The sequence below is a fragment of the Camelus dromedarius genome, chromosome 11 (genome assembly GCF_036321535.1).
Source record: "Camelus dromedarius isolate mCamDro1 chromosome 11, mCamDro1.pat, whole genome shotgun sequence".
NCBI lineage: Eukaryota > Metazoa > Chordata > Mammalia > Artiodactyla > Camelidae > Camelus > Camelus dromedarius.
Window position 1 is genome coordinate 22,552,480 of NC_087446.1, and position 14,808 is coordinate 22,567,287.

Genomic DNA, 14,808 nt, shown 5'->3' on the forward strand with positions numbered 1-14,808 from the left:
TCAGGATTTAGCATCTTAAATGGTTTTTTTTCTATTCTTTGCACCCAGTAGAGGGAAACTTTGCAGCCTATCCAAGTTAGAGCTTCTGTAACTGTTACTGTAGTTGATGTGTCTTCACAAATCATGTTTGGTAATGATTTTTTTTTTTTTAATATTCTAAGAAAATTAAGCAGCCATGACTCAGCATTCTGTTGAAACACAAAATTAGAGCCCAAATTTTGGGCTTTTGTATTTAAGGTTCTCAGTCGGTGCTGTAGTAATTTTGAAATAGAGGACGACTAAGAGAATAGCTTGTGCCGACATCCTTTTTATTGTCTCAGGAGATGGGGTTAGTGTGGATGTGCTTTGATCATTGTGATAGCTGGATATCAAGCTGGTGATATGTGAACCATGCATGATGTCTTACCACTGCCTTCCTCATGACTTTCCTCTGCTTTTCCTTCTCAATTTTGCATCTTTTAAAAAAAAATTAGTATCGATTCATTATTCATTCGTGTTTTCACTAAAACATCTCTATTGATTTTTTTTTTTTTCCGAATGGTAAGAATGAGCTGGTTGCCTAAGTGTGGATCATTACTCCCTTTACCTTATTAAAGTGTGATGAGAAACAAGAGGAGAAGCAAATGAGACACGAGTCGGGCAGGGCTCTCATTGTATTTATAGGGAGGCATCCACTTTGGCAAATGGTTTAACTAGTTTGATTGGCTTGTCAATTTAGTTGGTAAAGAAAGAAGCAAATTTCAGAAAAGGTTGGTTTGTACAGGTTTTCCTGGTAGTCAAACCTAACTATGAAGCCACAGAGTATAAAGTTCAGTAGCTTTGAACGTAGCATGTTCAGGAATACGTGAACTACTGCATTTAGGAATTTCCTTTTGTTTGCCAAGGGAAGTAAGGAAATCAATTGTTAGCTCTTCTTTCTCTCTGCCTTCCCCCCTCCCCCCTCTCTTCTCTCCCCCCAATTTTGGCACTAACCAGTATGAACAGTCTCAATTATTGGCCTGATTCTCATTTTGTCCAAATCTTGAATATTCTGAAGGGGCACGTGTCACTCTTAATCAGAGCTGTTAGTCTTGTAAGGGAATAGGATAGTGATAAAAATAGTACTGCCAAATTTACTCCACAACTGAGCCTTTTAGAATCTCCTCTTAAAGTCAGCCGTAAGCAGGGAACCTCTCATCTATAAGGTAGTCTACTATGCTGCATCTCCTTAAATAGAAATAGGTAAAGGTTTTAGGATTTCATTGTTTCAGATGTGTTTGAATATCTGAGTACACTATTGTAGGCCAGTGTTCCTTCTTTAATCAGTGTGTCCCTTGAACCCAGTCTATCTCATTCTCTGTAACGGTAACTTCTTGGTATAAGTTGCTAGACACTGTATGAAAAGACTGTCCAACACATGGGCAATGTCCACGGACCTAACTTTTATGCAGCATCTTTTACGTAACTCTGACATGCTCAAGCGCAGCTAGAGCTTGAGCTAGATTCACTGATACCTACAAGATAGTTTAAACTTAAATGAATATCAAGTTCCAGTAAGCCCATTTCCAATAAACCCTTTCTAAATAAGTCCCTACTCAAGCCATTCAGGTGTTTTTGACATAGCTGCCATGATTTCCAGCATGAAACAAAATTATAGGGAAGGCGAAAACCAGAGGGAAACACTTCAAAAGTCTAGGGAAGGAGGAACACAGAGGGTTATAGGGCCACAAGACTATTTTTGTCTTTTTGCTTATTTCTTTAGGAATAAATGGAAGGATTTGGAAAACACAATATATTATTATTTTCAGATTCTGACGTTCTGTGAGTCTTTGACCTCATATATTGTCAAAGGTGCTATGCATATTAAAAACTTAGTTTTTAACAAACGAAAGTTGAGAGTGATTTGACTGGTGAATACAAAAATTGACCTGTGAAGACAAATAGAATTTTTTATTTTTCAGTAAGTCTTCAATTCTTAATTTGAAAATTAAAGTAATTTTTGATCTTATGGAATAAATGCATTCCAATTACCTGCGACGTTAATGCATCTAAGTAGATTGATTTATTCATATTTACATATTTTATACATTGGTAGCCAATAGAGACAAACACAAAAACAATTTGAAAAGTACTTGTATTTTTCTAGATGAGTTTTATTACAGGAACAAAAAAAAGTACTAATCTATTAATGTAGACAATGTTTCCTAAGGGATATCTCTAAACAATTTTTTTAAAAAGAATAAATTGACTTTTGACCTGGTGTAAGGTTTGGCTTAGTGGCTTAATAATGAGAATGCCTCTTCCAGCCTTTCAGATCTGTGAGGCCTGAACTTGAGCTCATAGTTCTTTATCTCCTGCCTTTGTCCCTTCTATTTCTGTATTAGTCTACTCGGGCTGTCATAAGATATCATAGACTGGGTGGTATGAAAAAAATAGATAACTTTTTTTCTCACAATTTTGGAGGCTAGACGTCAAAGATAAAGATTCTGGCTCATTTGATATCTGGTGAAGTCTCTCTGCCTGACTTGCAGGGGACCAGCTTCTCTCTGTCTTCACATGGCCCTTCCTTGGTGTGTTTGCTTTGAGATGGAGAAAAAGATCTCTGGTGTCTCTTGCAAGAACACTAAACCTGTTAGATCAGGGCCCCACCTTTATGACCTCATTTAACCTAAGTATTTCCTTAGAAGTACCATCTCTAAATACAGCCACATTGGGAATTAGAGCTGCAGTACATGAATGCTGAGGGGGGACACAAACCTTGAGTCTGTAACATCCTTTTATTTCCCTTTCTCAGATAGTAGGTCTTTGATTTCATGTCTGTGACCACCTAATTTCCCTCTGCGGCATCGTGTGGTGTGTTGCTTTCTTCCCTCTGGTTTTCCCACTGCTGAATTGCACCAGGCTGCAACTCACACTCCAGACATATAGGTGCTGCTTTAGATGGCACCTTTACTACCCTTCACATTATTAGGAGCCTACTCCCAATTTCTTATAGAATCTCTTTTCTTTTTTCTACTCCCTGTTTTCTGGTGGTTGGAGAGCAAGCTTCCCTATGGGCGTGGTAGAAAGAATGATGCGTACTTCCTCCTCCCCAAGATGTCTGGGTCTTACTCCCAGGAACCTGTGGATATGTCATGCTCCATGGCAATAGGGAATTAAATTACATGATGAAGTTAAAGCTGTTCATCAGTTGATTTTTAAATTAGATTATCATGAATTATTTGGCTGGGATCAATGTAGTCATAAGATCCCTTTACAGCAGAAGTGAGAGGCAGAAGAGAAAGCTGAGAGTCAGAGATGTGGAAGTGTTTTGCTGCTGGCTTTGAAGCTAGCTGAAGGGGCCACAGAAGTGTAGGTGACCTATAGAAGCTAAGAAAGGCAAGAAGATTATCTTCAGTGCCTCCAGAAGGAACACAGCCCTCTCAAGACATTGGTTGTTTAGCCCAGTGAAACCTGCTTTAGACTTTGAAACTCTTGATCTACAAGATTATACGTTGTTAGATTTTAAGCTGGTAAGCTTGTTGTAATTTTTTAGAGAAGCCGTAGGAAATGAACACATGAGGAAGTCCAGCAGGCAGATAGATGTGGTACGCTAAGTGATCAGGTCCCTGGTTTACTATGAAACTGGGTGGGGGCAGCTTCTTAATATCCAATTCCTAAACATGGAGCTTCCCAGAAGCATCTCTTGAGAGCCAAATTCCATCTTAGGAGGTAACCAGTGTTACTTTTTTTAAGTCTTATTCCTGGTTGTTTACTATCCCTAGTAGGCAGGAGAATCTACTTCTACTTCTCAGAAGCTCCTGGCTGCTTGATACAATACATGCCATACATGCAATTCTTGCTTTCATTGAGAATGTCTCATGTGTGGTTCTGGGATCATCCTTGTGAAAATAACTTGGGGTGCTCTACCCAAGACTTACTGAATCAGCATCTCTGGGGTTGGGACTCTGGAGTCAACATAATTAATAAACCCATTTCAAGTGATTTTAATATCCACTAATAGTTGAGATCAGTTGTTCTAACCTGAAACATTACATATGAGAATAGTTTTCACAAATGTCTTAGATGCTAAAAGATTATTTCACAATAAAATAATTCTACCCAGATATATACCTAGAAACAGAAAGCATATTTTTGTTTGTTTCTTCTGACTTCCAATTGATTGTAAACCATTCAGCATATGTTTCTAAGACTCTTTCCATCAGGCTTATATCTTTATACAATATCCTACACATTACCTGCCCAACGGCAGTTTTCCTTTTTGGCGTTTTCAGGAAAGCCAACAGGTCTCACCTTTGCCTTGAGGTTCACTGCATTTTCACTCTTTCCTAGTTTTGTATCATGTTATCCCTACACCACTTCCTACTGTTCCTTTGGCATGCAGGCCTTAAAGTATAATGTGTAATGTGAGTATCAGTAGTTTTCATTATACTTTATGGTTAAGAACATCCAATTCCTTAGTCTGGGGGTCCACAAACTATGGCGTACCACTTGTTTTTGTAAATAAAGTTTTATTGAAACAGCCACACTCATTCACTTCTGTATTCCTTGGCTGCTTTATTGCTATAACCACAGAATTGAATAGTTGTGACAGGGACTTCATGGCCTACAAAGCCTAAAATATTTACTATCGTGGTCTTTTATGGGAGAAGTTTGCCAAACCCTGCCTTAGCTCATTATTTATTCCTCTTTTAAAATTTTATTTCCTGTCTAATTTTTTTGCACCCAAATCTATGATATGTTTTGTCTTGAACACAAAGGATGGCTGTGTTTTGTATTTTGAAAATTCTGGGATTGTAAGGTGGTTGAGCAAAACAAACTCTGAAGCAGATAGAATGGAGAATTTTGAACTCGGCCGTTTAGTGGCTGTGTGGCAGTCACGTTTTCTGAACCTGAGGTCTTTCATCTGTGACTCATTAAAGGAGTTGAACGCATATAAAATATTTCACATATTCCCTTTGCACATGGTTTATCTTGTAACCTTGGTAAATTATCGTTTTTAAAGTAGAGCCCTGGGGTCTTGGACAGTGAGCCTCTGTTTCATTGAAGACCACGAGGAAATTGATACATAGAAGTCTAGTACCTCCTGGAGGAGGTACACAGCATGCCTCAAGAAATCATACGGGGAGGTCAGGGCAAGATGTGGGCAGGGAGATGGTGGGACCTGGACACTTGCCTTTATCAAGGTCCATGGCTGGAGTGCTTTGGGGTTCCTAGGCTGAGTCTAGATGAATAAATTCAAACCAGAAAGAGTAGGAATTTGATAAGCTTGAGTAGCTTATCTAAGGAGCACAAAAAGGGAAGGCCCTGGGAGGTGGGGAAACTTTATCACAAGGGCCATTGCAGGAGTCTTACGAAGAATTTACATTTGCTTGTGGCTCTGCAGGCTCTTTTCTAGGGCATGTGCTCCAGGGAGGGGCTGATGTCAATTCAAGGTCCCTGCAGGCTACTTGGCCACACAAAATGGAGCCAGGAGAGCAACACTATAGAGTAGTTTAGACAAGCCATTAATATTTAGTTTTATTGTGTTTAATGATTTATTGTGCCAAGGGGAAGAGACTTTCATATATATATATATATAGTATGTGTATATATGAAATATACGTATGTAATAAATATACTCATATATAGTAAGTGTGACAAGCCTATTTTAGGATGATATTTTTCTTTATATTTACCTTGGTATTCATGTATATGCTGCGTATTTTCTGCATTACTGGTATAGTAATAGCTCAAGCCCTGATGTCAGTTTTACTAGATGCTACAAATTACACAAATCAGGGACTCCTCTGAGCCTTATTTTTCTTATGTATAGGATAGAGATCTTCTAGGATGACCATAACAGGGTTTTATGCTGTTTCTTTTATAAGAAAAATTGACAGTGCTTAGGATAGTATGGAATAATTAGTAGTTAATATATGGTTGATAATTATTGATTATTCTAACCATTTTAAGGATTCCTTATTAAACAAATATTTATTGAGAGTTTATTATTGGTGAGACTGCACAACTGGCCAGAAAATGCATGTCTTGGGAATATCAAAATGAGCAAGGTGTAGTCTTTATCCTCAATGAGCTCACAGTCTGGTAAGGCAAGTGATGTGTGTATAAATAGCTGTCATATGTTACAAGTGTTACATAATAAAGGCACCAGAGAGTCACAGTCGAGGTCCAGTAAATGGAAGAGTTAATTCTACTTGCTGTGGAGATGGTTAAGGGAGGCTTCCAGAGGAGATCAACTTCTTCCTAATCTTAAAGGGTAAGTAAAGGTTTAGCAGTAGTTGGATATTTAGGAAAAGAACAGCTTTAAGTTGGGGCAACAGTACATGCAAAGCATAGAAAGAGGACAACATGCTAAAGTGAAGGAAATGCAAGGCCTTTAGGTTGGCCGCAGTGTAAGTGACAACTGGGGAGAGTTGGGAAGTCAGTCTGGGGATGTGAGCTGAGGCCATCTCATAGAACATCTCTAAAGATAACACAGTAGTTTACATTTTATACTGTTGGTCATGAGGTGTAGTGGAAGGTTTTAAACTTTTAAATTGAATTTCACGTAGAAGTATTTTTAGCAGGAGTTTCAGAATCAAGTTTGAGTTTGTCATGAGGGTTTTAACAACTACCACAGCAGCTGTAATTATGTTCTTGGCATTCCATATATTCACCCTGAATCTTTACAATGCATCTTCTAAGTAAGCATTATTTCCCTATTTGAAACTGAGTCTCAGATAAACTAAACGTCCATAGTAACACAAGTAAGTGAAAGAGTAAGAATACATGATTGGATTGTTAATTTTCAGCTTCCTATTTTCATCACTATATATTGTAGTACATATTTTAGGAATAGTCTGCCTCTAGTATGTCGGGTTGGAAAGACATGAGGTGCGGGGCAAGTCTGGGCAAGGAGAACAGTTAAGAAGGTATTCAGTGTCACAAGAAAGAACAAGGGCTCCTCCTTCCTTCCCATCCCCCCCCCCTTTTTTTCTTTTACTGTCATCCACTACCTTCCTGGCACAGTCAATATGGCAGCCAAAGACATGGAGCAAGGAGGGAGGGTTGTGGAGCTGCAAGAAGAATCAGTCCAGAGTTGAGGAACTCCATGGAGGCATGAGATGGCGGGTCTGGAAAAAGAGGACATGGGGCCAGGCAGGGCTGCTGCAGACGCAGCAACAGGAGGAGATGGTTCATGTGTTGGAAGACGGGTTACATCAGACAAACAGTACATTAAGCAAGTGATACATTTTGCGTCAGCTTTGAGTCAGGTTTCTCAGACCCGGAGGAGATACAGTACAATCAGGGATACGGAGAAGACTTGAAAGAATTGATCTTAGATGGTAATATGAGGCATCAGTGCAAATTTCTAGTATGTATATGTATCACTTAAGTAACATTGTATAGATGTAATTATACGGATGTAATATAAATGTTGCCTAGTTCTGAGAGGGCTTAGAAACAATAATGCCTCAGGAGCCGTGAATGCCACCAATGCCCAGAATTTGTTTTCTAAACATCATCTTCCCTTAAAGGGGAAATGGCTGATTACAGGTTGGGACAGAGAAGGTCCAAGATAGACTTTAAACATGTTGTGGGGAAAAAAAAAAAAGTCCTCAAAAATAATAAAGATGTTGTAAAATGATAAAATAATAATTTTGAAGGCATTTCAGTGGATTAATAGAGGGGGACTTCAGTATCAAAATATTGCTAGTAATTAATTATTGATATAATAAAATCTATTAATGTATGCTAATATGCATTAATAAGTAAGCAAATAGGTAAATGGCAGAGAATGGAAAGCTATTCCTCAGAGAGTTTCAGTAAATGCTGGAAATAGAGAATCATCCTTTGACAGCCGTCGGATAAGGTTGATTTCATTGAAAATTGCCCATGGGTGCTAAGGCTGGCAGGTAGAATTTGAGGAACAGAGTAGTAGTATAATTTTGGAACACCTCTCCACTAAATACTAATCAATTATAAACAGAAAATTTGTGAATTTAAGGTGAAGAAAGCCAGTAGACATCACCACCAAGACAAGATCATCAACACTGATATCACTAGTGTTGGGACAGAGTGACATTGTATGCCTTACCTGATGTGAGGCACCACAAAGAGCACAGCATCATTTCTGTGGTTTTCCTGCCAGAAATGCATAATGTGAGTCTGGTCATGAAGACTCTTTAGATGGGTCCAGGCTGAAAGCCACCCTACAGACTGCAAGACCTGTTCTCTTCAAAACTATAATAACATGAAAGACTGAGAAGGACTCAAAAAGTTCCAGATTGAAGGAGTCTGTAATACACAATAACCAAGTGTAAGCATATTTCTAGGGTATTAGACTAGAAAGAAAAATGAGACTTTGTGAGATGTTTTATCTATTTCTGGGCAAAGATTTCCCCGTAACTTAGTGACACAAAGAAATAGGCATTATATTATGTCTCATGATTTTTTAGGTCAGAAATTTAGGCCAGACTTACCTGAACAATTATTCTTTGTAATGTGGTATTGACTGTTGGCAGATGGGCAGGAATAGAGGGCCCAGTACAGCCTCAATCACATTTCTAGAGTCTTGGCAGGGATGGTTGGAAGACTGGGCTCAGCTGGGACTTTCAAAGTTACTTCTTACCTGTGGCCACTGCAGCATAGTGGTCTCAGGAAATGAAACATTTTATATGGCAGCTCAGGAGCCCATGAATAGTATTGGTAAGAGTCATTAATGTCAGCCCTGATTTAAGGGTAGAGGAATTAGATGACACTTTTTTTTTTTAATTGAAGTGTAGTCAGTCACAATGTGTCTATTTCTGGTGTACAGCACAATGTTCCCATCATGTATATACATACATATATTCATTTTCATATTCTTTTTCATTAAATGGTATTACATGATATTAAACATAGTTCCCTGTGCTATACAAAAGAAACATTTTTTAAAAATATATTTTTATATATAGTGGCTAACATTTGTAAATCTCAAACTCCCAAATTTATCTCTTCCTACCTCCTTTCCCCAGTAACCATAAGATTGTTTACTACGTCTGCGAGTCTGTTTCTATTTTGTAGATAAGTTCATAGTGTTCTTTTTTTTTTTTTTTTTTTTAAGATTCCACATACGAGTGATAACTTATGGTATTTTTCTTTCTCTTTCTGGCTTATTTCACTTAGAATGATGATTTCTAGGTCCATCCATGTTGCTACAAATGGCATTATTTTATTCTTTTTTATGACTGAGTAATATTCCATTGTATAAATATACCACAACTTCTTTATCTCGTCATCTGTTAATGGACATTTAGGTTGCTTCCATGTCTTGGCTATTGAGTGCTGTTATGAACATTGGGATGCATGTATCTTTTTGAATTAGAGTTCCCTCCTGATATACACCCAGGAGTGGGATTGCTGGATCATATGGTAAGTCTATTTTTAGTTTTTTTGAGGAATCTCCCTATTGTTTTCTATAATGGCTGCACCAAACTATATTCCCATCAACAGTGTAGGAGGTTCCCTTTTCTCCACACCTTCTCCAGCATTTATCATTCATGGACTTTTGAATGATGGCCATTCTGACTGGTGTGAGGTGATACCTCATTGCAGATTTGATTTGCATTTCTCTGATAATTAGTGATATTGAGCATTTTTGCATGTGCCTATTGATCATTTGTATGTCTTCCTTGGAGAATTGCTTGTTTAGGTCCTCTGCCCATCTTTGGATTGGGTTGTTTGTTTTTTTGTTAAGTTGTATGAGCTGTTTATATATTCTGGAAATTAAGCCTTTGTCAGTCACATGATTTGGAAATATTTTCTCCTATTCCGTAGGTTGTTGTTTTGCTTATGATTTCCTTTGCTGTTCAAAAGCTTATGAGTTTAATTAGGTCCCATTTGTTTATTTTTGTACTTGTTTCCATTTCCTGGGTAGACTGCGCTAGGAGAGCATTGCTAAGATTTATGTCAGAATGTTTTGCCTATGTTTTCTTCTAGGAGGTTTATCATGTCTTAAGTTTAAATCTTCAAGCCATTTTGAGTTAATTTTTGTGTATAGAGTGAGGGAGTTTTCTAAATTCATTAATTTACTGGTTGCTATCTAGTTTTCCCAACACCACTTGCTGAAGAGGCTGTCTTTTCTCTATTGTATATTCTTGCCTCCTTTGTCAAAGAGTAATTGACCATAGGTCTGCAGGTTTATTTTTGGGCTCTCTGTTCTGTTCCATTGATCCATGTGTCTGTTTTTATGCCAATACCATGCTGTTTTGATGACTGTAACTCTGTAATATTGGATGATACATCTTGATGAGACAAATAGCAAAGTTATTGCAGCCATCTTTGATCTATCACGGTGGGACAGCAAATACATTTGGAAAAAAGTCTGAGAAGGTGGTGGTATCAGTGTTGAATAACTGATTTGGAGGGTTATATGGTAGTTTATATAGATGTAGAGTTTTAAAGAAGTACATACTGGAGTGTTTGGGGTATTTAAGGAAAATGGGGTTATTAAATCTGCAGCTTGCTCTCAAAAAGTTCTGAAAAGGACTTAGGTACATACATGTGTGTATTATATACACAGTCACATTGTGTGTGTGTGTATGTATGCAGGAGGACACAATGGGGCAAATGTGGTAAAATGTTAACAACTGGGTATTCAAATTGAAGGGGATATAGGAGTTCTGGCTACTTTTCTGTATGTTTGAGGTTATTTTAAAATACAAAACATTTAACTTTAAGAGAAAGAAAAAAAAATGAGGGTCTGAGGTAAGGCAGCTGCAATAGTCATGAAGAGTAGAGGATGAATTGATAATAAATAAGACTTTCATGGCCAAATGGATGTTAGATTGAGAGAAATGGGTTGCTTGGAACACTGTCATAAGCACAGAAGTTACATTGGCTGCTCATTTACAGAGAGAAGCAAACAAGTAACGCTTGCCAATAATGCTTTGCTCTCACATTCTGCTTTGTCCTTTAATGATCACCCTAGAAAACAAACAATCAGCCAAGTTTAATTTTACAAAGCATTGAGACTATTTAAACAGAGTCAAATTTACTTAAATGTATAATGGATTCCTTAGTTCAGAACAAAATCTGTGGCTCTTTTTTGATGGAAAAATTCTTCTACATAAGCATATTCCAGAGGGATGAACAGACAATGTGTGAGTAATGTGGTTTATTTTGTGCAGAGCACCAACTTTCACAAGAGAAGAAATTCTTTTCATAGTAAAAGTATATCTTAAAGTATATTTTAGGATTAAAACAGTCTTATTTACTGTATCAAGTGTGGTAGAGAATGAGGATGTGGTGAATTCCTTATGAACTACTAAAAGGTCAGAAAGATACAGCAATGAGATTTAGAACAAGGAACCTAAGGACAGGGTTATAGAGAGGTTCAAATATATGAATAAATAAAACCATTCTTAAGGTACGATATGTGGTATGAATGTTACCTCACAGTATTATGAAGCCGTAAAGTAAATAACCCAATCACTCTCAGTATCTCTGCTCAAGATACAATGTTGACATCTATCTCCATGGGAGGTGCTGACATTTTGCTGGAACCTTATAAGAGAGCTCCTGCTGTGGATAGGAAACACGATTCCATCAAAAATGAGAAATCGGAAGTCAAATATACTGTAAGGGATGTTCTTATATTTTTTTCAAAATGAAAAGATTTTTACAAATTGGATATTTTGGTCTGTTGAGATACTCTGAATTCGGATACACAGTAGTGTATGGCCTTGAATATAAGGACAGCTTTCTTTTTACTTATTTTTCTCTTTATTCTCACCTCCATCCCTGTCATTTTTTTTAAAAAAGCATTTTTTTTTCTCGATGGAAGAGTCCTTGGGAACAAAAATTACTGACTGCTAAAAGTGGCATTTTCAAGTATAAGCAATTCTTCTCAGCTATTCTAGACCTTTGTCTCTGGGATGTGTAATTAGCTAGAAATAAACAGCCACAAAAACTGAAGCAGGATAGGTTAGTTTTTTTTTTTTTTTTAAAGCATCACTAAAGTGTTTTCTGAGGCTACAAAAATGATCAAGGTATTTTTGATAAATTCTAAAAATAAAATTCGTGTGTTCTTTCTTCAGGACATAATATGTTTATTTTTAAAAGGTAGCAAAAACTGATTCTTACCAAGTCATATGGAATATATCCCAATCGCTATCAAAATTCGTCTTATTTCCTTCTATAAGATGCTTACTATTTTATGCTTTCCTTTAAAAAATGTCTTTTCTTTTACCAAAAACAATTTTCTAAGTTACTAGACACAATATTCAGCACATTATACTCTTTTCTTTGGTTAAAACAGAAAACTAGAACATTAGACAAATCAATAGGGAAACAAGATACTTAAAACATTAATATAATTGACAAATTGATCCCAATAGACATATACAGAACATTTCACCCAACAGTAGCAGAATACACATTCTTAAATGCATACAGAACTTTCTCCAGGATAGATTACATATTAGGTCACAAAACAAATCTTAACAAAGTTAAGATTTTAAGGAGATTTAATTTAAGAAGATTGAAATCATACCAAGTGTCTTTTCTGACCACAGTGGAGTGAAACAAGATATCAATAGCAAAAGGGAACTGGGAAATTTACAAATATGTGGAAACTTAAGAACTCACTCTTGAACAGCCATTAGGTCAAAGAAGACATCAAAAAGGAAGTTAGTAAATACCCTGAGGCAAACCAAAATGAAAGTACAACATAAAAAGATTAGCTCAAAATAAACAAAATAGAAAAATAATAGAAAAAAATCAGGAAAACTGTTTTTTTTTCAAAATGAAACAAAATTGACAAACCATTAGCTAAATTAAGGAAAAAAGAACATTTGCAATCAGAAATAAAAGAGGAGACATTGCAACTAATGCCACAGAGATAAAAAGGATCATAAGTGACTACTATGAACAAAATTATATGTCAATGAATTTATCCATTTTCTATAGGAAATGTAATGCCTGCTAATTCCAATGTCTGGGCTTTCCTCTGGGACATTTTCTGTTGGCTGCTTCCCCCAATCCCTCACTCCTTGTACATGTGGCATACTTTCCTTTTTGTTTTCATTTCTCATAATTCTTGGTTGAAATGGGACATTTTAGAAATCTGTCACCTCTGGTATGGAATTTCTCTACTCTCTAGCATTTATTGTTGCTTTTTTTCCCTTGTTGCTGCTTATTGTTTAGAAACCTTTGACTAATTCTGTAGCTTCTGTATTCCCTGTGGTATGTGGACACTGAGATTTCTACTACTACTAGCTTTTTGTTTTTAAGTGCTTGTTTTTTTTAACCCTGCTTTCTAGAGGTCTCACATGCTTAAGTGTAATTTAATGGTCTGTCAGTGATCAATCATATTTTCTTAAATGCCTTGTCTGTTTTCCACCCTTTGCCAAGGGGATCTGTGTAAGATGGTTTACCTCAGACTTTTCACATTTTACAGGACAGTCTTAGCTTTTCACAATGGTTGTGCAAGCCTTAATGTTAACTATAGGTGAGCAATTGGAGCCTTCTTCTGTCCTAGGTGTCTCCTTGACATGTGTGCATTCTTTCAGAACTCCAGAATATGTCCTGTTGGAGATTTTCAAAGTTCCCTAGTAATGTAGATCTCCAGGATTTCCTTTAAATTCCCAGAAGTCTCCTTTGGCCCCAGATAAACTCAAAATGGATTAAAGACCTAAATGTAAGACTGAATACTATAAAACTCCTAGGAAAACATAGGCAGAATACTCTTTGACATAAATTGCAGCAGTATCTTTTTGTATATGTTTCCTAAGGTAAAAGAAATAAAAGCAAAAATAAACAAATGGGGCCTAATTAAACTTAAAAGCTTTTGCACAGCAAAGGAAACTACTGACAAAATAAAAAGTCTGCTGAATGGGAGAAAATATTTGGAAATGATATGATTGATAAAGGATTAATATCCAAAATATATAAATAGCTCTTAACATCAAAAAATAAAAAAAATTAGAAAATGGGCAGAGGAACTGAGTAGACATTTTTCCAAAGAGGTTATGTGAGTGGCCAACAGGCATATTTTTCTTCAGTAGTAAATACGATAGTACTACATAGTCCATGATTGGTTGAATCCATGCATGTGGAACTGCAAACATGGAGAGACTACATGTATGAAGGGCTGACAATAAAGTATATGTGGGTTTTTGACTATGCAAAGAGATGGTGCACCAAACCACTTCACTGTTCAAGCTTTACCTGTACTACTTTTGCTGTAACAATGGAAGCTGCAGAAGGCTATTTTTGCTATAGTAATGGAAGTTGCAAAATGATTAAAACAAGCAAGGTTTCTCTCTTACTCACATGTATGTTCAGCACTTATAAATTAGTCATAGCTGTAGTCTCTGTGCCTTTTCGTCTGGTGTTCAGTAGGAGGGAGCAGTCTCTAGGACATGCTGTTTGTGTGATGGAGGGAAAATAGTGTATACTTGCAAGTGGCATAGGTTACATTCACTCATTTGTTGACTGAAGTAAGTCATGTGGAAAGCTTTATTTTGTTGACAGAATGGGGAAGGAGAGTTCTCCCATGGGCAGGGATCCCATTAGTACATAGCCAAGCCTAATTTTGGCAGTCTTCACAAAGGGAAGGGCAGCAGTAACACAGGTTACTACAGAGCCTCCCCATGGTCCTTGAGTAAGAACTAAACTATTTTGCTATCTCCCTTCTGTGTATTAGTCAGGGTTCTCCAGAGAAATAGAACCAATAGAGTGTGTGTGTGTCTGCAAGCGAGTGCGTGCGCATGTGTTTTTATTTTAAGGAGTCGGTTCATGTTATTGTGGAGGCTGGCGTGTGGTTTGTCTAAAAGCTGCTATTCTAGTCCAGAGGTCATCAGG

At 37.0% G+C, this 14,808-nt stretch overlaps 1 long non-coding RNA gene across 1 annotated transcript in view; it reads left to right on the plus strand.

Moving 5' to 3' along the window:
* The window catches only part of LOC135322529 (uncharacterized), a 316,505-nt gene that overhangs the window by 184,995 nt on the left and 116,702 nt on the right, over positions 1-14,808 (plus strand). The window lies entirely within an intron of this gene.